Below are 24,791 nucleotides of genomic sequence, written 5' to 3'. Positions count from 1 at the left end.
AACAAGTTAAATGCTAAAATAAAAGTGAGTTATAGATGAAAGGTCATGTTCATTAATATTTCAGATTACAAATTTTGAAGAGTATGACTAGATAGTATGCAAGTATTTGGATGAGTGTTATCAGAGATATAACTAGAGTGGATCACACATGGTTTTGCCCCAGGGCACTGTAATTGAAAGGGCACAAAAATACTACAGACAAACTCTTTTAGAAGCATAGGAGCGGCAGTTCAGCTCCCAACCATAAGAGGTCTGCATCCTGGGGGTAAGCCACCCCTGAGGCCCACAGCCCGCTTCCGGAGGCCAGGAAACTACCAGCACAGCCAAGGAAAACATGCCTTGCCAATACCCAGCGTTGACACCAGAGCAAAAGAAAGAACTGTCTGAAATAGCTCACCAAATTGTTGCTCCGGGCAAGGGAATTTTGGCAGCAGATGAGTCCACTGGTAGCATTGCAAAGTGGCTGCAGTCCATTGGAACTGAGAACACAGAGGAAAATTGTCTCCTCTGTAGGCAGTTACTTTTAACAGCAGATGATTGAGTAAACTCCTTTATTGGAGGTGTTATCCTTTTCCATGAGACATTCTACCAGAAAGCCGATGATGGTCGTCCCTTCCCCAAAGTCATAAAGGCAAGGGTGGCATTGTGGGCATCAAGGTGGACAAAGGTGCAGTGCCCCTAGCAGGGACCAATGGCGAGACTACCACCCAAGGTCTGGATGGGCTGAGTGAGCGTTGTGCCCAGTATAAGAAGGATGGGGCTGACTTTGCCAAGTGGCATTGTGTGCTGAAGATCGGGGATAATACACCTTCCCCACTTGCCATCATGGAGAATGCCAATGTGCTGGCCCGATATGCCAGCATATGCCAGCAGAATGGTATTGTCCCCATTATGGAGCCGGAGATCCTCCCTGACGGAGAACATGATATGAAGACCTGTCAGTATGTCACTGAGAAGGTGCTGGCTGCTGTCTACAAAGCTCTGAGTGACCACCATGTCTATCTGGAAGGGACCTTGCTGAAGCCTAACATGGTCACTGCTGGCCATGCCTGCACTCAGAAGTATTCACATGAGGAGATTGCAATGGCAACTGTAACTGCCCTTCGCGGAACTGTGCCTCCTGCAGTCACTGGTATCACCTTCCTGTCTGGGGGTCAGAGTGAGGATGCCTCCATCAACCTCAATGCTATCAATACCTGCCCCTTGCATAAGCCATGGGCCCTGACCTTTTCTTATGGCCGAGCCCTGCAGGCATCTGCCCTCAAGACCTGGGGTGGAAAGAAGGAAAATGTAAAGGCTGCCCAAGAGGAATATATTAAGCCGGCCATGGCTAATAGCCAAGCTGCTCAAGGCAAGTATACTCCAAGTGGAAAGTCAGGAGCTGCAGCCAGCAAGTCACTCTTTGTCTCTAACCACGACTAAGTCTAGGCCTTTCACCTGGGTATGCCCTAACACTCCAGGCCATCCCTCACAGTCCAGGAAGAGGCTGAGATCCCAGAGCTTTGTGCTGACCTTTCCCATCACTCCTAACTCGTGTGGTGTTGTTGCTCTGTGGTGAATCTAGTGACCCCTCCTCAGCCCACTTTTTCCAATAAATAACTATTTAACAAGCAAAAAAAAAAAGAAGCATAGGAGCCATTTCCACTAAAATAAGCAGCATCTACCCCACACTTCCCTATGAGATACGTCTTAAAAACTTCTTTTTTTTCACATAAAAACTTAAAAAATATAATTTGAAGGTACATTTTATGCTTATTGCTCTGGGCTCCAAAAATTTCCAATCATGCCTTTGAGTTTTACTATAGAACAACTCATCTTCAGAGTTGGAAAGGACTTTAGAACTCTAATCCCCATATGATGCTTATATTTACTTTAAAATATCCTTGATAAAGTATATTGCAATAGCAATTGTATATACATACACACAAACATATATCTCTTATTTTCCCCTATATATTTATGCGTGTGTGTGTGTGTACATGTGTGTCTCTGTGTGTGTATAATATAGAGAAAGAGAGATTGAGAGAATTAGATATTATGGTTATATATAATTTTCAGGTGATATATATTTGGGATGGATAACTCATGTTGGATAACAGAATCAGGGTACAAAAAGATTTTGATAGGTTGGAATGATAGGCTAAAACTAAGAAGATTTAATGGAGATAAATATAAAGGTCTTCTTTTGGTCCAAAAAATAAATTACATAAGTACAAAACAGGCAAGATTTAACTTGAAAACAGGTCAAGCCTATAGCTTTTGATTGACCAAATTTTCAAATGTTTATATACATATATTTGTTAATATATATGTGTGTGTGTATATACATACATACACACACACATACATATATATATATATATATATATAACAAAGTTATTTTGGGGTAGAAAGCTCTGGCATATGGGGGAAGCAATAATGGCTCCATGTAGAGGACTGAACTTCATATGAATTTTCAAGCAACTTAAGGAATTCTAAGTAAAAGTTTAGGAGTATATTTCAGGCATGGGGAGTAGCTAGTACAAAGTCACAAAGACAAGAGATGCAGAAGAAAAGCAAGAAGGCAATTTTGGTGGGACTGAGACATCATTCAAGTTGCAGAAATATGTATAATAAGGTTGACAACATAGTTTGGAGTCAAGTTGTAAAGATCTTAAATATCAAACAAGAGCATTGTTATTAGTTGACAGAAAGGTATAATAGGGCGGCACCCTTGAGTCTTATTTTCAGGAAAGTGACCTATTGTATGCATATTTACTTTGACAACTGTGACTGGCAAAAGGAAGAAATGTGGGAGAAGATAATTTCAGGTATGTTAAATTGAACACAGATCCACAGGATAAAAAATGATAGAACAAGAAATAGAGAAGCAGAACATTAGGCCAATTTGATTAGAGTGAAGTCTAGAAATTTAGCTTGTAGTGAATTGCAATAGCAATTGTATACACACACACAAACACATATCTCTTATTTTCAAATGTATATTTCTCCTGTATATTTGTGTGTATATATATATATGTGTGTGTGTGTGTGTGTGTATGTGTGTGTGTGTGTGAGTGTGTGTGTATACCATGTTAAACTGGTGAAATTTAAAGTTATATTTTATATTTGTTTTATTTTTGTTTAATAGCTGTGTCACCTAATGCATTGCTAGTAGAGCTGTGAGCGAACTCATCCAACTATTATGGAGAACAGTTTTAAACTATTCCCAAAGGGCAATCAATATGTGCATACCTTTTGATCCAGCAATACTACTACTAGGTATGTATCCCAAAGAGATTATAAAAAAGAGAAGAGGACTTAAATGGACAAAAATATTTATAGCAGTTCTTTCTGTGGTGGCAAAGAATTGGAAATGGAGGGAATATGCATCAATTAAGGAATAGCTGAAAAAATGGTATATGAATGTAATGTAATAGCTATCATGCTATAAGATATGATGAGCAGACTGATTTCAGAAAAACCTGGAAACACTTACATGAACTGATCCTGGTGGAAGTGAGCAGAAATGGAAGAACAATTTATACAGTCACAGCAACATTTTGCAATGATTAACTATGATAGAAAAGAACTCTTTTCAGTAATACAATGATACAAGACGATTCCAAGGCTCATCATGGAAAATGTAATCCACATCAACAGAAAGAATTATGAAGTTGGGATACAGATTGAAGCATATTATTGTCACTTGGTTTTTGATTTTGCTTTTGTTCTGTTTTTCATGTTTTTCCCTTTTTGTTCTGTTTCTTCTTTTACAAAATGACTAATATGGAAATATGTTTAACATGATTGCATATGTATAATATATATCAGATTGCTTGCTGTCTTGGAGAGGGGTGAAAGGAAGGAGAGAGGGAGAAAATTTTAAACTTAAAATCTTATTTAAAATGAATATTGAAAATTATCTTTACATATAATTGGAAAAAATAAAATACTATTTGCAAAAAAAAAAAAATCACTGTATCACATTGTTGACCTTAATCAAACTAAGGCCTATCTAAAATAGGGAGTTATATGGTTTCGTGGGCGTTTTGGCCTATTAAAAGTGCTTTAGGGGGTGGAGCTAAGATGGTAGACAGAGCCAAGATGGTAGAGGAAAGGCTATAAGTTTCAGAGCTACCTGTGATCTAACCACATACCTCCAAATAATGTCATAAGACAAATCCTAGAGTAGCAAAACCCACAAAAGAACAGAATGATTTCATTTTACAGCCAAAGATGGATTAAAAGGGCAGCACAGAAGATCTGCTGTACCTGGCTAAGAGAGAAGCACAGTGATGTACATATCCGACCCCAGGCAGGCAATACCTCCAGAGCCTCAGAATCATCAGCATTAGCAGCTACTTCTGAAACTTCAGTTCACTGACTAGTGAGAGGTTCCAGTGGTTGGCCGTGGGGACATAGCATGTGTCTCTGCTGTTGCTGAGATGGAGTGCTGTTGTATTACCCAGGAAGCAGAATAGAGGATCAGCAGCCCAGTGGGGGAGGGGCACAGGCATGCCAAGCTTGCGACCACATCTGTGGTCAGATTTCTGCTTCCAGGTTACAGAGCAATTAGGCACATGGTTACTTACAAGCCAGGTGATCTGAGAATGAGCCTCTCCTTAAATCATACAACCTGGAACACCCTAAAACTTGGGACAGTACATCCTGGAAGCAGTGCCCCACTTTAAGAAGGACTTAAAATTTAAGAAATAGGCTTGGAAAATGAACAGGCAGAAAGGAATTCAGACAATGGAAAGTTTCTTTGGTGATAAGGTAGATCAAAATAAACCCTCAGGTCAAACAGCTAAGGGGTAGAGATAAGATGGTGGAGGAAAGACATTAAATGCTCAGAGCTCCCAACACAATTACCCCTGAGACAGCAATAAAACAATGCATGGAGCAGCAAAACCCACAAGAAGAGGGGCTGAGATTATTTTCCAGCAAAAGACAGCTTAGAGGGGGCTGTGCTGTGCTGAAAGAAGAATCCAACCTCACAATCTCACCAACACAGTCCCCAGGCATCCTGAACCAGAGGAACTTACCCCAGAGCATTACAATTAGCTGCAGAACCATCATCTACTGAAACTAATGTTACAGTTGGGTGAGAGGGCTGATTAGCTGACCAGGGGGGAGAATACAGGGATGTCTGCAGGACCTAAGGGGAGAATTTGGCTCTTCCACCCAAGCAGAGAACCAGGAAGAAATCTTGAGCAGTAGGAGGCCCAGGAAGGGGAGGGCCCTGGCTCCTTGGAGCTAAGAACCACCACAGCACACAAAGGTCTGCTCTCTGGTAAATTAGTAAGTTGTCTTGTGGTTATCTTCTGAGCAGAGAACAGACCGAGTGAGAGAAAAATGTGCCTTCCCTCAAACTGAAACACCTGGGACCCTCTGAAGCTTGGGACAGTGTAGCTTGGGAGTAGGGTCCCCCTGTAAGAGGGAGCTAAAAGTCAAGTAAAAGATCACAAGATGAGCAAGCAAAGAAAGTTGAGAACAATAGAAAGTTTCTTTAGCAACAAGGAAGATCGAGACACACCCTCTGAAGAGGATAACACCTTCTGAAGAGGATAACAACCTCAGACCCCCTGCATCCAAAGCTTCCAAGAAAAAAACATGAATTGCCATGGAAGTGCTCAAAATGGACATTGAAGAGTAAGTAGGAGTGATAGAAGGAAGATTTAGAGAAGTGGAAGAAAAAAATAGAAAGAGAAATGAGAGCAAAGCAGGAGAGTCATGAGAAAAAGGTCAACAGTGTGAAAAGCCAAATGGAAAAGGAGATACAAAACCTCTCAGAAGAAAATAATTTCCTAAGAATTAGTATTGAATAAATAGAAGCTTTATGAGAAACCAAGACACAGTAAAGCAAATCCAAATGAATAAAAAATAGAGGGAAATATGAAATATGTCCTTGGAAAAACAGCTGACCTGGAAAATAGATCCAGGAGAGAAAATGTGAAACTCATTGGACTCCATTAAAACCATGGTCAAGGAAAGAGTTTTGACAGCATCTTTGACAGTATCTCCCTGATACTCTGGAAACAGAATGTAAAATAGAAATTGAAAGAATTTATCTCTCACCTCCTGAAATAGATCCCAAAAAGAAATCTCCAGGAATATTATAGCCAAATTCCAGAGTTCCTAGTTCAAAGAGAAAATATTACAAGCAGCTAGAAAAAAAGAAATTAATATACTGAGAAGCTACAATAAGGATAAAACAAGGTCTTGCAGCATCCACATTAAAGGACTGGAGGACATGTAATATGATATTCTGGAAGAAATGGAATTACGGGCATGAATCACCTACCCAGTAAAACTTTGTATAAATTTTCAGAGAAAAAAAATGGGACTTCAATGAAAAAGAGGACTTTCAGGCATTTGTGAAGAAAAGACCTGAACTGAATAGAAAATTTGACCCTAGATAAGAATAAAAAGGTAAATGGAAAAAAAGAAATCATGAGAGATCTTAAAAGATAAAACTGTTTACATTCCTACATGGGAAGATAATACCTGAATTCATAGAACTATCTCAGTATTAGGGCAGCTGAAAGGAATATACTTAGACAGAGGACACAGGAATGAACTTAATATGAAGGGATGGAATCTATAAAGCATTTATTTTTTAATTTATCCTTGTTCTTTGTAGGGCATGCACAGTGTGGTGTCTTATGTCTGGGGCCAGATGTGGGCTTGGAACTTCCTGGGTCCAGTGCTGGTGCTTTGTCCACTCTGCCACCCAGCTAATGCATGTAGACTTTTTAAAAAATAGTGTTGAGGGGTAGGAGGAATTCACTGACAGAGGGGGAAGGGGAGAGGTAGCTCACATGGAGGAATCAAGAAAAAAAAGCTTATGAATGGGAGGAGAAGAGGGGAAAGGAGTGGGGGAGTGAATGAATCTTACTATCACCAGAATTGGCTCAAAGAGGGAATAACAGATATACTCAAGCGGGCATAGTAATGTATTTTTCCCTAGGGGAAAGTGGGAGGGGAAGAAGATAAGGGGGTGAAGAGGGGAAGGAGGGAAGGGCAGACTGGGGGAGGGAGCAGTAAAAAGTAAAATACTTTTGAAGAAGGAGAAGATGTTCTGCATAACCGCACAAGTATGACATAATGAATTTCTTGATTTTGTAGAGAGGGTTGAGGATGGAGGGAGGAAGAAATATTTAGAACACAGAATTAGCTCAGAGACCTTAATCTCATCAGAGTGGGCTGAAGGAGTGAATAACATACACACCCAACTGGGAGGAGTGATCTATTTAACCTTACAGGAAAGTAGGAGGGAAAGAGGATAAGGAAGAAAGGGTGACAGAAGGAAGAGCAGAGCAGGGGAGGGCAAAGTCAGAAGTAACATACTTTTGAGGTGGAATAGGGTAAAAGAAGATAGAAAATAGAGTAAATGTGGGAAGGGAATAGGATGGAGAGAAATAGTTATGATGATTGACTATAATGGCAAAACGTATGGCAACTATTTGCTGGGTTATTATGAAGAATATTCTTTGTCAAGTTTATGGTACTATATAAAAGTTATGATGAACAGGATGTTATCAGAAAAACCTGGAAAGACCTACATGAACTGAAACAGAGTGAAATGTACTGTACAAAATAACAGCAACAGTGTAAGGTGATCTGCTAGGAAGCACATGGTTATTTTCAGGAAGGCAATAATCCAATATAACTCTTAAAGACTTAAGAAAATTGCAATTCATCTATAGAGAAAGAACTGATGGTATCTGAAAGCAGATTGAAGCATAATTTTTTGACAGTTCCTTAATATGAAGTTTTGTTTTTGTTTGTTTTCTCCCCAAACCTGGCTAATGTGGAAATATTTTCCATGACTATTCATATATAATTTATATTGAATTGCTTGAGTTCTTGGAGGTGGGGGAGGGAAGGGAGGGAGGAAGAGAGGTTAGAGCACAAAGTTTTAAAAAATCAATGTCAAAATTTGTTTTTACTTGTAACTTGGAAAATAAAATTCTAAACAGAGAAAAAAAAATAAACCCTCAGAAGCAGATGGAAAAGTCAAAGCTCCTATATCCAAAGCTTCCAAGAAAAATGTGAATTGGTCTCAAGCCATAAACATGCTCAAAAAACGACTTTGAAAATAAAGTAAGAGAAGTAGAGGGAAAAGTAAGAAAGGTAGAGGAAAACATGGAAAGAGAAATGAGAGTGACACAGGATGGTCATGACAAAAGTCAACAGCTTTAAAAGCCAAATTGAACAAATAAAAAGGAGGTACAAAAACTCTCTGAAGAAAATCATTGCTTAAGAATTAAGATTGAACAAATAGAATCTAATGACTTTGTGTGAAATCAAGATACAATAAAGCAAATCCAAATGCATCAAAAAATAGAAAGAAAAGTTAAATATTTCCTTGGAAAAACAGCTGATATGGAAAATAGATCCACAAGAGACAATTTGAAAAATGTCCCCCTTTTCTCTTTTACATGATCACTATTGTTAACTGTTTCCCTCCATCTTATTCCCTTCTCCATGATATATACTCTATTTTCTATGTTCTTTCAACCTATTGCTCTTCAAAAAGGATTGGCTTCTGTCTGTCCCCTCCCCCAATCTACCTCCCTTCTTTTGCCCCTCTCTCTTTATTCCCCTTCCTCTCCTTATATGCTGCAGGGTTAGAGAGATTATTCCACCCAACTGAGTGTGTATGTTATTCCCTCCATGAGCTAATTCTGATGAGATTGAAGTCTTTGAGACAATTCTAATGAGTGTTAGGCTCATTTACTGCCAAGATTAAAAAGATTACTCCACCCAATTGGGTGTGTGTGTGAATCCCTCCTTGAGCTAAATCTTATGGGATAAAGGTCATTGAGCCTATTCTGAGGAGTGTAAAGTGCATTTACTGCTCTGCTCCTCCCCCATCTCTCCCCCCACGCCATAAACCCTTTCCTGTTTCTTTCATGTGGGATTTTACCCCATGCTACCTCTGACCTTCCCATCCCCCACTGCATTTCCCTCACCACCCAATTTTTCCCTAAAGAAGTTATCATGGGGTAGCTAGGTGACACAGTGGACAAAGCATCCACCCTGTACCCAGGGGGACCCCAGCCAAAACCCAGCCTCAGATTACAAGACAGTAACGCATTGTACGACCCCAGGTATGCCTGCCAACTCCATTTTTCAATGTTTCTCTAGGGTCTTATTTTTGAAAATCAAATGTGCCATTCAGTTCAGGTCTTTTCATCACAAATACCTGAAAGTCCCCTTTTTCATTAGAGTCCCATTTTTGACTCTGAAAGATTATTATCAGTTTTTCTGGAAACATGATTCTTGGTTGGTATCCCAATTACTTTGTCTCTGGAATATCATATTCCCTGACCTCCAGTCCTTTAACGGAGAAGCATCTAGATCTTGTGCTTTCCTGACTGGGGCTCCACAGAACTTGAATTCTTTCTTTTTGTCAGGTTGCAATATTTTTTCCTTGACCTAGGAGCTCTGGAATTTGGCTATAATATTGCTGGGAGTTTTCCTTTTGGGATCTCTTTCAGAAGGTAATTGGTAAATTCTTTCAATTTCAATTTTACCTTGTGCTTCCAAAATATCAGGGCAATTTCCCCTGAAAATTTCTTGAAAAATGATGTCTAAGCTCCTTCCTTGATCATGGTTTTCAGTTAGACCAAATAACTTTCAAATTATCTCTCCTAGACCTATTTTCCAGGTTCAGCAGTTTTGCCAAAAAGATATTTCACATTGCCCTCTATTTTTTATTCATTTGGGTTTGCTTTATTGTGTCTTGGTTTCTCATAAAGTCACTAGGTTCCATTTGTGATTCTTTTTTTTGTTTTTTGTTTTTTGTTTTTTTGTTTTGTCATTTATTCTTTTTTTTAATTAATTTTTTTATATATGTAAAAACAAATTTATTTTAACATCAATTTAAAAAAGAATTGTTCCAACTTCTCTTCCTCCTCTATTCCCACCCCCACCCACTAGAACCCAAGCATTTCAAAATAAATTATACATGAGTAGTCATGGAAAACATTCCCACATTAGCTAGGTTGTGAGAAAAAAACAGTCAAAAAACTCCCAAAACTTCAGACTAAGGAATTTTCAAAGAGAAAAAACATTTTTTTTTTTAAAAATGTGTTTCCAGGGGCAGCTAGGTGGTGCAGCAGACAGAGCACTGGCTCTGGAACCAGGAGCACCCGAGCCCAAATCCGGCCCCACACACCCAACACCCACCAGCCACATGATCCCGGGCAAGCCACCCACCCCCAATTGCCTCACCAAAAAAGAAAAAAAAAAGAAAAGAAAAAAAAATGTGTTTCCATCTATTTCAGATACTATCACTTCTTTCTCTGTAGATGGGTTGCCATTTTCATAGTCCTTCAGGGTTATATTGGACCATTACCTTGCTGAAAATAACCACATGCTTCCCAGCAGATCATTTTACACTTTTGCTGTTATTTTGTATACAGTGCATTTCACTCTGCTTCAGTTCATGTAGGTCTTTCCAGGTTTTTCTAATAGTATCCTGTTCATCATACCCTAAATAATGTACCTTAAACTTGACAAAGAATTTTCTTCGTATTAGCCCAGCAAAGTCATCATAACTATTTCCCTCCATCCTATTCCCTTCCCATGATATTTACTCTATTTTCCATCTTCTTTTAAACTATTCCTCCTCAAAAGTATTTTACTTCTGACTGTCCCCTCCCCTACTCTGCACTCCCTTTTTTTCACCCTTCCTTCCTTATCCTCTTCCCCTCATACTTTCCTGTAAGGTTAAATAGATTACTCCTCCCAACTGGGTGTGAATGTTATTCCCTCCATGAGCCAACTCTGATGAGTTTAAGGTCTTTGAGCTAATTCTATGTTCCAAATTTTCTTCCTCCCTCTCTCCTCAACCCTCCCTATGAAATCAAGCAATTCAATATTTCATACTTGTGCCGTTATGCAGAACATCTTCACCTTCCTTGAAAATATTTTGCTTTTTACTACTCTCTCCCAGAATCTGCCCTTCCCTCCTTCCCCTCCCCCCCCCTTATCTCCCTCCCCTCCCTCAGGGCAAAATATATTACTATACCCACTTGAGTATGTATGTTAGTCCTTCTTTGAGTCAATTCTGATGATATTAAGGTTCAAACACTCCCCAATTCCTTCCCCCTCTTCCCCTCCCCTCCATAAGCTTTTTTCTTGTTTCCTTCATATGAACAACCTCTCCCCAGACCATCGCTCCCCTTCCCCCTCCCCCAGTCCATTTCTCCTACACCTCAACCCTATTTTAAGGATGTCATTATGGGTTAGTTAGGTGGCACAGTGGACAATGCACCAGCCCTGGACCCAGGAGGCCCCAAGCCCAAATCCGGCCCCATACATAAGACACCCCACAAAGAACAAAACATAACTTCCCTTCGTATTCAGTTCAGACCTGTGTCTTCTGTATTATCTTCCCATATAGGAATGTTAACAGTGTGATCTTTTAATATCCCTCATGAAGTCTTTTTCCTGTTTATCTTTTTATGCTTCTCCAGGGTGTTGTATTTGAAAGTCAAATTTTCTATTCAGTTCAGGTCTTTTCATAACAAATGCCTGAAAGTCTTCTTTCTCCTTGAAGTTCCATGTTTGCCTCTGAAAAATGATGCTTAGTTTTGCTGGGTATGTGATTTTTGGCTGTAGTCCCAGTTCCTTTGCCCTCTGGAATATCATATTCCATGCCCTCCGGTCCTTTAATGTAGAAGCTGCTAGATCTTGCTTTATCCTTATTGGAGCTCCACAGTATTTAAATTCCTTTTTTCTAGCTGCTTGCAATATTTTCTCCTTGACCTGGAGTTCTGGAATTTGGCTATAATATTCCTGGAGGTTTTCCTTTTGGGATCTCTTTCAGGAGGTGATCGGTGGATTCTTTCAATTTCTATTTTAGCTTCTGCTTCTAGAATATCAGGGCAATTTTCCCTCACAATCTCTTGGAGGATGGTGTCTAAACTCTTGTTTTCCATTTGTGATTCTTAGGAAATTATTTTTATCAGAGAGGTTTTTCATTTGGCTTTTCAAGCTGTTAACTTTTTTCTCATCTCTTTCCAGCATCTCCCTCATTTCTCTTCCCATTTTTTTCCTCTACCTCTCTAACCCTATCTTCAAAGTCCTTTTTGAGAGCTTGTATCATTTGAGACCAATTCATATTTTTCTTGGAAGTTTTAGATAAGTGGGCCCTGATGTTGACATCTTCCTCTGAGGGTGTTGTGGTTGTCAGCTCCAACAAGTCTATGCCCCTCCCCAACCTGGGGCACTGCTACTCAAGCCTACCTCCTGGTTCCTAGGCAGGGATGAAAGACCCAAGTTCTTCCTCAGCACCAACAGAGACCCCTGTAATCTCCCCCTTGTCAAGGGCTCAGCCCTCTCACCAGACTTTGAGCTTAGTTTAAGACAACACTGCCACTGCAGCTGATTCAGAGACTCTGGGGGTCTCTTTCTCTGGTGAGGCCTTCCTGGGACTGGATCTGTGTCAGTGTGACTCTGGGTTTGGATTCCATTCCTGTCTCAGCATAGCTGCTTCCTCCTTCTAACCTTCCAAGCTGTTCTTGGTTGGAAAATGATCTCAGCACATTCTTCTGTGGATTTTGCTGTACCAGGAGTAGTCTTATGGCATTATTTGGATGTTTTTTGAGCAATAATGGAGTAAGTTTGAGAGCTCACTGCTTTTCCTCTACCATCTTGGCTCCAGACTCATTAATTTTTTAGGAAGCCCATTCCACTTTTGTAAAGATACAACAGGTTTTCCTTTGCCAGGATGCAGCACACTTAAAAAAAGCAAAAACAAAAAACAAAAAATACACACACACACACACACAATCAACTACATGGGATGAAGAGGAAGAGTATACTGAAAAAAGGTAATAATAACCGATTCAAAGGCACTGGGAACTATGATGAATATAGTGTGCAAAACATAGGTTAGATGAAACTGAGTGCAAAGTACAAACCTATTCTTTGGTATAAAACCTGTAAGACATAATGGAGGAGAGAAGTATATTAGGTGTTTTAAGGCCAATATTTACCTGAACCTCTTCAGTTTTCCTTCTCTGGAGTTTCTGGTTAGGGAATAAAGTTTATTTGGTTACTATATAAGATTCTGACCCTATTACTCTCTGACTCTGAGGGCCATGACAATTGATAATTCAAATGCCAACCATAAAACATGTCCAATCCATTTCTGTCCCTTCTATTAATGGTGCAATTGATTTTTAAAATGCTAATGCTAAACTTTACATTTATGATCACAATCCAATTTATGAGAACATTTTCTTAAAATATGGTATGCCTCTCTTTTGGAAAACAAATATATGAACACTTTTATTGAGAAAACAAACAAAAGTCACTTTTATTTAACTTACATTCATGCTGACAAACCTATGCAAACATCCACTTTAGTTGTAAAGCAACATTTGATTGCATTGATCCATAAAATTTACATAACCATCACCACAAATGTTCTTTTAGGAGTGGGGATTCACCATATTTTTAGAAACTCTCTGTTTTAATAGGTACCAACATATAATCATGACAGCATATGGGGTAGCATATTATTTGTTTGAAGCAGACTATTTAAATGAACTTGGCATAAAGCTCTCTAGAATTCTGTGAATTAGAGAAGCTTTCAATATATTAGACCTGGTTTAGCTTGTGACCCAGACCAGTGTCTAATTATACCATATAAAAAATTAAGTAGGTACTGAAGTGTATAAGATAGGAAGCTCAGGCAGTATAACTCCCCTGTAATATTCTCTGAGCTACAAGCACCACACAGTTGTTTTGTCCTGATATTGTGGTGAACTTCATAATTATACATTTGGTGCTTCTGAGAGAACCAGTGTGTAATTAGACAGTTCAAGTACAATGGCACTGGTTACTGTTCAGATCCATGTAACTACATGGGATTAAAATGTATTTAACACTAATTACATAGAAATGCAATAGAACCTATTGCTCCTTTTATCCAGAATCTTAAATTTGCAGTATAATCTACCATGTTCCTATGTACAGAAACTTCCATCTTCTTTTTGAAGTACTTCTTTATATTGTGGTTTATTTCATGTACTATTTTGACTTTTTTAGATACCCATATGATAAAAATTATGCAAGACAGTGAATACAATAAGTTAAGGTTAAATCTTGGCTAAATACAATAAAGTTAATGCTTGTTTTTTGAAAAAAAATCTTTTCTTTTAAGACCTTTCTTTTTTAAGTAGAGATACTAATTTTATTTCTACATTTGAGCATGTGCCCCTATGTATATTTATTTAATCAGATATAAATTATATATATTTGCTAGCAAAACAATGATATACATTATACAATTTGCATAAAACCCAAAATTAAAATGGGATGAGATAAGGATAAATTTATATTTTATCTTAAAGTCAATAATATTGAACTGTCTTTTGCTGAATAGAAGTGACATAATCATATCTGCACTTTCAATAGAAGTAATGATGGTGGTGACTATGTGAGTAAAAAGAAGATGAATGTGAGAGATGTTATACAGGCAGAAATTATAAAATTTGGCAACTGATTGGATAGTGAGATAAGAGAGAATGAGAACTCTGGCTGACTCAAAGGGTAGTGGTAACTTGGATAGTAACAGCAAAGTTCAGAAAATGGGTATATTTGGTGGCAAATGGAATGTAATAAGACCTACAGAGCAGATTGCAAATCACCTATACATGCTAATTCTGTGTAACTCACTATATAGCATACACAATGAAAAATAGGGAGGTGAAAGGAACTTTTACTCATTGGTCACTGGTGCTGAGCTAAAGATCTCCTTCAGAGGAGCATCTGCCCCAGTCAGGAGGTGATCTGAAATTTTGAATAGAGATACTTTTGTGGGAAGGAGAGGTAGAAAAATTTTCATGTATCTTCATTTCTGATTCAGTGATTATCTATAAGTTATTACTATCCCAAAGCACATATGCCTGTCACAGAAGTGGGGAGACTGTGAACTTGTGTCATGAAGAGAAGTTACCATGAACTTTTTAGTGAAATATGGTTGTTTTCTGGAATCTGTCCTTCTAAATTCCTTTCAAGACATTTCAAGATATGTAGCAATGTGAAGGTATTTAGCAGTATGAATAATAATAATTTTTGACCAAAAGGTTCTATGTTTTGCATCTTTATCATCATCAACATCACCACCACCATCATCACATATATCAAATTTCATACTTCATATAACATAGCACAAACTATTTATATATGACAAACTGTATGGCAGTGAGCTTCATTTCTATTCTTGGGAAAATTTAGAATGGATAATTAAAGAAATAGTTGATGCATATTCAGAAAGGGAAGTCAGAATTAACAAAAATATCATGAGTTCACCAATAACAGGTTGTACCAAACTTATGTGAAGAGCTGCCACCAGCCCCCTTTTTGGAATAGGATTACTAAAAATGAAATAAAAAGATTAAATAAAGGTTAAATGTGCACCAGTTTTTGTCCCCAGGTAATAGAACAAGTAATAATTTGTGGAAGATGTGGTGAAAAAAGATAGATAGATAGATAGATAGATAGATAGATAGATAGATAGATAGATAGATAGATAGATAGATAGATGATAAATATAAATATATTTCACCTGGATTTTAATCTATATAACATATTAATAGACACAATAATTTTGTGTGCAAATTATAGAGATGAAATATATTTACTTAAATTTCAGCAAAACTTTTGATATAGTATTACACAATATTATTGTGCAGAAAATGGAGAGATATGGATTAGATGGAAATGCAGTCAGATGGATTCATAATTGGAGGGATGGCTGAATTGAATGAGTAGTTGTTAATGGATCCATATCAACGTGAAAGGAGGTCTCTAGCGGAGTACCCGAGGGATCTCTGCTCTTTAACATTTTAATCAATGACTAGGATAAAGATATAAATGTTATGCTTGTCAAATTTGCTAATAACACAAAACTATAAGGAATAGCTAACCCATTGGATAATCAAATCATGATAGGGAAGAATCTTGATATGCTAGGGCACTAGGTTGATTCTAATAAGATGGAATTCAATAGGAAAAAATGTAAAGTCTTGAATTTACATAAAATACCCCAACAACTTTAAAAGTATAATATGGGTGAACAATTTTTAGACAAGTTTCATTTCTCCTGAGAAAAAATACGTGGATTTTAGTGGAAAGATCAATTATAGTAAGCAGTGTGATGTGACAACACAAAAAGTTAATGTGACTTGTGGCTGCATTGAAAGCCACAACATCCAGGAATAGGGAGGAGATGGTTCAATAATATATTATGCCCCCATCAAGCCTCATGTGGAATATTGTTTTCAGTTCCTGTGGATTACAGTTCAAAAGAAACACTGATAATCTGGATAGTATCTAGAGGAGGACACACAAGATGGTTAATGGCTTTGAGTCCATAGCATATAAATATCAGGTGAAGCGACTGGGCATATTTATTTAGAAGAAAAGGAGACATGGGCTTAAGATGAAAACTGCTTTCAAATATTTGAAGAACTATGATATGGAAGAAAGATTACATTTGTTTGCTTTGTCCCCAGAGGGAAGAACAAATAACAATGTGTACTTCCACACATACCATCTTTATGGTATGATTTACCATAAAAATTCCAGAAAAAATAAAGTTGTTTGAAACCAGAATAGACTACCTACACAAGCAGAGGATCTTCTCTCCTTAGAGGTCTTGAGGTAGAAGCTGAATGATGATTAGCAAGATGACCTCCAGTCTAACTCTCAAATTCTAACATCCTGTGATTGTGCTTATCTTCATTATCAGCACCAGGAATTTTTCAAAGTGTTATATAGTGATGTTGACTTATATAAGGAAGAACTTCTTTAATTTGCCATTCCTTTTCCCATGGATAATGATCTAATCTCTGTACTCCTGCCTTTGTGCCTTCCATAGCACATTGTATCTATCTGATATCACCTGTCTGTCTACAAACATAATCATTATACATCCATATCTGTGGACATACATTATATATTATATAAACACATGCATACATATCTACATATACATACATATAGACATGTACACACACATATATATATACACACATATGTACACACATACCTATGTCTATATCTCTTCTAGATTTTTGTGGCATATCTCACTATAAACTGTGTTATTAGGGTGGAGAAGCATTAAGAATAATTTTTTGTATACCTTACTGTTCTGGGAGGTGTATGATTCAAGCCAGTTACTTGGTAGTTTATGTTTGATACTGAAACAAAGTGAGACAACTGTGGGCCATTTATCTGTTAAAAAGAAAATATTCAGCTGTAGCTGGAAAATATGCAACAAGGATAGACATTGAGGTGATCTCAAAGTGATTCAACTGAACAAAGCTCCTTTCAGTGATATATCCATTCATTAATGTAATTAGTATCCATTGTGATCCACCAGACAAACCTAAGAGCTCTTGATACTTCTGGTTGCTTTTTACTTGGTGGGTGAGGAAGTGACATAAATTACCTGAGGCCATATTATTCTGAGCCCACCACATCAATACAAGTGCAATCAACAATATCTATTAGAGTTAATATCCCCATTTGGAAATAGAATTTTTACTTTTTAATGCAAATATGCTCTTAAATTAATACTGAACCAGCTCAGCAACAAGGAGAAAGTACAGAAAGATTACATTTTTGAAAAATCTCCCTCAATACCAGGTATAGTGCTTTATACATTATATTAATTGAATATATTAATTGAATGATCACTATCACCACCAGGCATTTAATAAATTTTTGTATACATGTAATTTACTAATTATACACTTAAGTGTCCTTTGTGGCAGAATCAATACGAAGAAAATACCCTACCAGATCCCCAATCTATAGGAATTATTTTAGGACAATTAGACTAATGAAACAGCAAATACTATGTCTATATATGTATGTATATTATATATAAGTAGAACAACATAGGAGGCAACTACATGGATCAATGGATAGATCTCAAAGCCTGGAGACAGGAAGACCTGAATTCAAGTCTGCTCTCAGATACTTACTAACTGTGTGACCCCGTTTAAGTTACTTACTATTTATTTTCATCCATCAGAGAAAGAAATGGCAAACAACTCCAATATCTTTGCGAAGAAAACCCTATGAACAGTGTGATCCACAGCATCCCAGAGAATCAGATATGCCTGAATGACTGAACAACAAAAACAAAGAATACAATAGAACTATTAAACAGTTATCTATACTAAGGTATTGACATATATCGTCCAAAGACTACGTAATTTTAGTAGTGGAATAAGAGTTAGAATTTAAACTATGTGGAGAGGAAGGAGAAGGTTCCTAATACTTTATCCATACTATTCAAGCAAAGAGAAGCATTGAATCTTGAACATGTCCCTCAATGACATATTTTATAATTTATTGAGCCCCTCATGGTTATGGTGGTCATAGATCTTGAATTAAAAATTGAGATGCATGCAGTGACAAAGAATATTCTTTATACTTAATTTGATTAATAGTATACTTTCTGTGCTGGAAATCATCACTGTCCTAGATTTTCTGGTTCTGAGATGTTTACTGAGTCAATTTGATAATCATTTCTTAAGGACTGTCTCAATTCAAGTTTTAATTCAATTTCACTCTCTAAATTCAGGTTCACCATTTTATATGCCAGTGTACTTGACAGTGGTAATGCAAACAAATTGAAAATTATTCTCTGACCTCAAGAAGCATTTATTCTACTAGAGAGATACAATAGTTTTATATAATATGTATAATAGTGAATATGAATATATAATATGTGAATATAATATACACATATTATATATAATATAATAGTGTATATATGTATATTATATATACAGTATATGTATATATAGTGAATATGTGTATATACATATAATATATATTCATGATAATATATGATATGAATATATTATATATACAGTAATTGTATATATAATGAATATATAATATAATTGTATAATATATTATAATATAATATAATATATATAATAGTGAATATTTTATATATATATATATATATTAGTGAACACAAGTTCACTTGAAGAGGAAGCACCATTAATGACAATGGGTTTTAGGGATAGGATTTTGTCTAATTGGTTGCTCCTTAACCAAACATTTTCATTTTCTGCTTCAATTCATCTTGTGTGTTCTTATCATCCATTTAAGACAACATATAATAATTTCATCAACTTTTGAATTAACTTTCTCTATACTTATATATTTTTTATCACCCAATGCCATGTAAGTCCTAGAGGGATAGAAGTGGGGAAGGGAACAAGCATTTTTAAGCACCTACTATGTTCTACTTACTATGCTAAGTTCTTTTCCAATATTATCTCATTTGATCTTGCAAAAAATCTTAGCATATAGGTGCTATTATTATTATTCAAACTTTACAGGTGAGGAAACTGTGGAAGATAGTGAGGTTAATTGACTTGCCCAGGATCACATGGATAAATAGTGTCTGAGGGCAAATTTGAACTCACATTTCCCTGGGTCCAAGCCCAGGGACAGGTAACCATATCTTTTGGTTCATTTTTTAATCTCTCTTCAGCCTCAGAACTTTGTAAATATTGGTAGATTGAAGATGATACTACCATAAAAATTAGAAAGGGTAATATAGTAATTTTTCTTTTCCTTTACTTCAGTAGCCAATCTCCTCAAGAACTACATTTACATTTCTTATCCTGAGAAGCAATGTTGAAATAGTGGAAAAAGTCCAATGTTTTATATTACATTACTGTGTTCAGTCCCCAGCTCTGCCACTTAATAGCTGTTACCTTCTGGAACCTTTGTTTCTTTCTCTATAGACACCTTACCTTAAAACTACCTTAAAGGGTTGTTGCAAAGAAAGGGGATTTTGTGTTTTGCTTTATTGAGATTAACTACTCATATTACTAGTAATAACAGAGATGGTTTTTGTCATGGGAAAAATAGGTGGTATAGTGGTCCTTCGTTATTTATTCCTCTAAAGAATTACAACTCTTGCACACAATGTGATTAGGGACCCTAGAGAAAGTGACCAAGAGGCAAGTCTGCCTCAAGGGGAGAAAATGGCTTAGAGACAACAAGATTCTCTGACATACATTTCTTCTCAACCAGGAGGGAGGTCAAAGCTTTTATAGAGGATGGATGGTGGGGGGGACAGATGGAGTGACCACCTGCTTATTTAAAATTCCCTTTGCAAGAGGGGAAAGCTTGAATGAGAGGTGGTAGTCCTGGCTTCTGAGTTATCTCTTTCCCCTGGCACCATTCAGGCAGCGACCACACCTAATAGGCTTGTCTCCCTTACTTCTTAGGTGTGTCCATCCTATAGTTTCTCAAGGAGAGTTACCTCAGGCCCAAATAAGTTTTTGCATTCATTTAGTTGAATTCTTGTAATTTTTTTTTCCTCAAGAACACATGAAGTCCAATACCCTTCTGTTTCATCAGGAAGATAAAGTTCTTTGGGACACTGTCATTCAGGATTCACCCCCTCCTAAGCACCAAGCTTGGTGGAGGAAGCATGCTAGGACCATTGGAATAGCCAATGTTTTGACTTGGTATTTAGTTATAATTGGTAAATCATTATTGAATTAATCTTACTTAGAGAACATATGAACCAAAAGGATGATGACAGATATTCTCTGGTGACTTTACCACCTCTTATTGCCAACTGTATGTAGATCAGGCCTCTATGATTTCATCATCTAGTAGTGCTTGATACACAATATATCAGACATTATGTTTTCATGTAACTATGAGAAAAATGTCTTCCCTGATCTTATTCATTTCCGTTTCTTCTAACCATATCCCTACTCCAGCCAGCCATTTGCCACTGTGTGTCATTGGTCTTAATGAAGACTATGTGAGAGAATTTAACTAAATAAAGTCAAATCTCTCTCTTCCTCTGAAGAAGTATTTAAGGGGGGGGGCATGGTCAGCATTGTCTTTCTTAAGTATTTGGGAATTTCACTGATATCTCACTTTGTTAATTCTGTTAACTCATGATTTTTCCAACCTATTAAACAACCACACAGCCCTTGCACAGATACAATAGGTCAGTCATATGGTGATTACTGAATGAGAGAGAGAGAGAGGGAGTGAGAGAGAGGGAAGCTATGTTAATGATTCTGCTGTGTTTACTCACCCTTGTAACTAAGAAAGTACTTTGTTGACCACATTGTCCCCAGAGCCTCATTAAAAAAAGGTAATGAATTTGAGGTAGCCATCTCTCCCTAAAGGCAATTCTCACCAAGTCTCTGGACACTTCAGATTCTTTGAAGATCATTTTAAAGATCTTTTATCTGATTTTGTTTCTGGTATCTTTTTTTAAAGTAAAGATGGGCTTAAATAGTCACTTTTGTTCAAACAGTTGGCTTTCCCTCATTGTGCTTTTGATATATTTCTCTAGTTTTAGAATTTTCAAAGGTTATAAAAGCTCCTTATCTTTGATGCCCTGCTTCTGATCTTAGGGTATTTATACTTTATTTTTATTATTGCCACTATCTTTTACAAATGCATTATATATTTGTTCAATTTTAAGCACATTATTGTGTCATGACAGAAAAATAATTCATTTAATTCAAATAACTAGGAAAATGGTGACCCAACAAATTTTATTCAGTGTTAATCTATTACCTTACATAGTATTTTTATTCTGATCTTGAAACTCAATTTAAATTTAAAAATATAATTCTATCACTATTATGGGTATCCTTTATGTGATACTTTAAGATTTATACAGTGCTTTATATATTTTATCATTTTATCTGCACCCAGTAAATCCTGGACTATTTTTAGTCTCACTTTACAAATGAAGAAGCTGAGGCAGACAGAAGTTACATGACTTGGCAGGACTCAGCAGCTAATAAGAATTTTAGGCAATATTCACACTCAAGTCTTCCTGATTCCAAATATGGCACTCTATTCACCTGGTTGCAAGAGATATTTATTAAAGATATATTTTATTTTTACATCAACTACTTTTCCCAAAGTATCTCTCATCCCTTTACCTTCCCAGAGGGCCAACTCCTATAACAAAGAATGAAAAAGCAGAAAATGAGAGTTCATCAAAACTAGTAAAACGTTCCCTACCTTAAGCTTCTCACCTATGTAAAGAAGAATAGGGGGAAGGTAAGCATGACTTCTCATATTTATTATTTGGGAACAAATTTAGTCATTAAATTGTTTGGTTGTTACTGTTCTTTCCATTTTTATTGTCAATATCGTTTTTCTTGTTTTTCTTCACTTAATATCGAATCATATAAGCTTTCCCACACTTCTCTGTATTCATCATAGTCATAATTTCTTATAGCACCCTAAGCCATTACATTCACATGTCATATTTGTTAGCTCTAACTGAGGAGCATCTACTATGTTTCCAGTTCTTAAGGATGACAAAAAGTGCTGCTATAAATATTTTGGCCTTTATGGAACCTTTCTTTTTGTCATTGACATTCTTGGAGTGTATATACGTAGCATCGGAATCCCTGGGTCAAAGTTTGGAATATTTAAAGTGCTTTCTTAGCATAATTATAAATTGCTTCTCATAACACAACAAAATAAAAGCTTCATCAGTAGTACATTCATTAGTATGCCTGCTGTTGCACAATGGGGAAGTTAAGTGGGAAAGTTTGACTAGAAAGCTGGGCCTGGAATCAGGAAGACATGAGCTCAAATGTGACCTCAGATACTTACTAACTGTGTGACTCTGAGCAAGTTAATTAACCCTTTTTGCTTCAGTTTTCTCATCTATAAAGTTATCTGGAAAAGGAAATGGCAAATCACTCTGGTACATTTGCAAAACAAAACAAAACAAAACAAAACAAAACAAAACAAAACCCCCAAAAAGCCAAATGGGATAATGAGTCTGACACAACGAAAACTGAGGTGGAGGAAGGGATCAGAAAGAGCATCATGGCATTTAAAGAGAGTTGTTCTGGCCTGGTTGGCCTAATTGTTTTTGTTTTCACTTCCACTGCACGAAAAGGACCTCTTTCCTAGTAAGGAAGAGCTGAATTATATAAACCTCTGGGGCATAAGGATGTGGTTAGAGCCTCTGGAGCATTTTGATATCTGCTCTAAGATTTGGTCCAACCCAAGGATATAGACAATTCCATATATGGTATAAACACAAATACATATTCCAAAATCTGTAAGGAACAAAGATGATATGCAAGTTCCATACATTTGAGATATGGATTTCTTGCAAGTCAGCAGGATGTGTGACTGAATTGCCTCCCAGCCATCTATTCCTCTTTCATAATAAATCTCTCTATTTTATAAGATTTTATATGAGCCTCCAATTATTTGAGTGAGTTAGTCCTCCCAAACCAGAATGGAGTTCCTCATAGAACATGGAGTTTCCCCCACAACAAAAGAACTGAATAAATTTCACAGTCCTGGAGTTTGGTTATTGCCACTTTTTTGTCTTAGGTGAAATGTTAAATATGTTATTGTTTACATTTTTATGAGTCATCTTATATGATTATGGTTTGCAATTTTTGCTTGAATTACCAAAATGATTTTGAAGTTACTATCTTGTCTGAACAGGCTAGTTTATTCCATCAAAACATAAACATGTTTCCTCCCTCCCTCTTCCCCATATAGAGACAATCTAATCTTGATTTCACTTGAGATAAGTTGTTCACCAACCTCATGTTCATTATTATGTCTTGTGTGAGAACTGCTCTTTAAAGTGGCCTCAGGTTTAGGGAAAGGCACAGCATTCTGAATGGCAGGAACAAGGAGATGGAGCATAAGGATTTAGGACAGAAATCTTCAAACTAAGACCTCCCCTTTAGAAAACACATGCACTGCTTCTGATGGAATGAAAAAGTAATAGGTACACAGGACAAACTTCCTCAGTTCAGCTGCTGTACATAATGTAACCACTAACTTCAGATCCATAGTGGCATTCAAATGATTGGGCTCTTGAAACCTGTATAATACCCACATCTGCACTGTTCTCTTTGTGAGGGAGGGTGAGGTATTTTTAGAAACCCTTTTCATATGGGGACACTGTGTGTGGAGTGGCAAATAATTTGGATTCTGTCAAAGGGAAACCATTGGCATGAAATTAGTGAAAAGCTCTTAAGTATTTTGTGAATGAGTTGCTCCTGATATATTTGATATGCAGTGTCTTCCAACTCAGCCTGGTTTCTCATTATACTGCAGAAAAAGTTAAATAGGCACTAAACTAAGCAATATGGAAAGCACATGGACCATTAACTTTAGCCCACTTTAAGCATGACAGGGAAATTCTGTCCTTAGAGAACTTATTGCACTTGGGTTTTAAAAATCAATTGCTTAGGTTTTGGGGTGGATCATCATTGATTCAGCACTTCGAGGGAGCATAGTGGTCATCTAGTTCAAACACCTCATTTTAAACAGAATAAAGCTAAAACCTAGGAAGCTTAAATATTTTGGAAAGGTAGAAAATGAAGGAATAGAGATTTAAATCAAGGTTTTTAAGATTTCAAATTCCCATGTTGTTTTAGTGAACCATATTGCCTCAATAGCAGGTTGTTTGAAAAAAAAGGCCTATGATTATTAGTGAACAATCTAACCCAGTAATATAATGTGACCAAAAAGAAAAATCCCAAATGTGATCTTAGACAAGATAAACAAAAATATCAAGGGCAAAAAAAAAAAAAGCCAACAAAAACAAAAACAAACAAAGCCAACAAAAACAAAAACAAACAAAAAGGCTATGGCAGTGTGAATATACTCTGCCTTTATCCATAGCTCTAAGTAGGGTTAGGGTTTGTCTTCTTTAACACCTCCATTTTCTCTGTCAGTCCTTTCATAATATAAATGCTTTATAAGGTTAC

General features: G+C 36.8%; 1 pseudogene; it reads left to right on the top strand.

The window, feature by feature from the left end:
• The first annotated feature begins 288 nt into the window (after positions 1 to 288).
• LOC122747856 lies at positions 289 to 1,422 on the top strand (annotated as a pseudogene).
• The last annotated feature ends 23,369 nt before the right edge of the window (positions 1,423 to 24,791 follow it).

The sequence above is a fragment of the Dromiciops gliroides genome, chromosome 3, assembly GCF_019393635.1.
Source record: "Dromiciops gliroides isolate mDroGli1 chromosome 3, mDroGli1.pri, whole genome shotgun sequence".
NCBI classification, from domain to species: Eukaryota; Metazoa; Chordata; class Mammalia; order Microbiotheria; family Microbiotheriidae; genus Dromiciops; species Dromiciops gliroides.
The sequence above is the reverse complement of the archived record's forward strand: the minus strand, read 5'-3'. Positions and strand labels throughout refer to the sequence as shown.